At 43.1% G+C, this 1,401-nt stretch overlaps 1 protein-coding gene across 1 annotated transcript in view; it reads right to left on the bottom strand.

Moving 5' to 3' along the window:
- The window catches only part of bmpr1ba (bone morphogenetic protein receptor, type IBa), a 51,950-nt gene that overhangs the window by 25,790 nt on the left and 24,759 nt on the right, over positions 1 to 1,401 (bottom strand). The window lies entirely within an intron of this gene.

Genomic DNA, 1,401 nt, shown 5'->3' with positions numbered 1-1,401 from the left:
AGAGAGAGAGAGAGAGAGAGAGAGAGAGAGGTGGGAGGGGGAGTACAGGGCATGCAAGCTCCTGTGTAAGTGTATGTGTGTGTGTGTGTGTGTGTGTGCGTGTGTGTGTCCACCACAACGTGAGAAAGTCCACACCACACAAAACACACCAGCGGCGGCGGCAGCAGTTGCAGTTGATTGTCCTCCAACCCGGTCTGACAGTAGCAGCCCAGCTGAGAGAGAGGGGGAGAGAGAGAGAGAGAGAGAGAGAGAGGGAGAGGGGCAAAAAGGGGGAGTTTACTTCACTTGCCTAGTAGGGAGGGCTGACCCGCTCACACACGCACACGCACAATGAGGGAGGACATGGGTGGAAAGAAAACGGGGGCAGGGAGCAGACAGGAGCAAGATGGAGTTTAGTAAAACGTAGGAGGAGGGTGAAGAGGATGTTGAAAACAAGCAGCAGGATCTGTGGGATTCAGCGCCTTTAACAGCTTGCAAAAAATCGTTTCCACTTTTCACTTTCTGCATGAATTCCCTGAACAAGGCGAAAGTGGAATGAATGGTCGGTTTAAGCTGTGTAGATCAAAAAGATAGTGTAGCAGTAGTACGCTTACATCGGAGATGATAGATTGATAAACCATTGTGTAAAATATAAACCATTTAAACTACAATACCGTCATCTTTTTACACATCACAGAAACATCAATCACCATACTTTACGTTATTATAATGGGTCCTGATTTTTGTATGAATAGTCTAACTTTGGATATTTGAAAATGTAATGTATCAGGAGCTCTTATCCAGAGTAACAGCCACCAGTGTGAACACTGTCACAACTACCTTGCATGCCTTCACCAGCAGCCCAAGTGGCAAAGTAAGTACTAGCAAGGGCCTACTTTAGGTGTGCTAAACCTGAGTGGCTTTCAATTGTTTATTTTGTTACATGAGAAGACTGAATTTGCACCATACGTAAACATGTGCGTATATCTTATAACCGGAACAGGCCAATGGAAAATAATGTTTTATAACTCCACCAGTAACCAGTCCAAACAATTTTTCTTGATTGAGAAGACATAAAAACATCTTTCTTTACTTGCTACATCTTTTTCTTCATACAGTTTAGACACGAGACAGCGGTGTTTTGACTGAATACAACGAATTAATTTACCAAAAAGACACCTGGATTAAGGAAAAACCTCTGACAAAACATGTATTCACGCAGTGATGTGCTGTTCGAAAATCAGGTAGCTGTAAGAGGAACTATAAAGAAGCTGTTAGAGATTCTATCATCCTTGCCTGGTGCTTTTATACTAATAAATAAATGGGTTTAGACACTCTAATAGACCATTTCCTTTTCAGAGGTATCCTCTTGCCTGTAAGGCATTTACTGTGTGTGTGTGTGTGTGTGTGTGTGTGTGTGTG

Source organism: Etheostoma spectabile, chromosome 5 (genome assembly GCF_008692095.1).
Source record: "Etheostoma spectabile isolate EspeVRDwgs_2016 chromosome 5, UIUC_Espe_1.0, whole genome shotgun sequence".
NCBI classification, from domain to species: Eukaryota; Metazoa; Chordata; class Actinopteri; order Perciformes; family Percidae; genus Etheostoma; species Etheostoma spectabile.
This window is presented reverse-complemented; position numbering and strand designations above follow the sequence as displayed.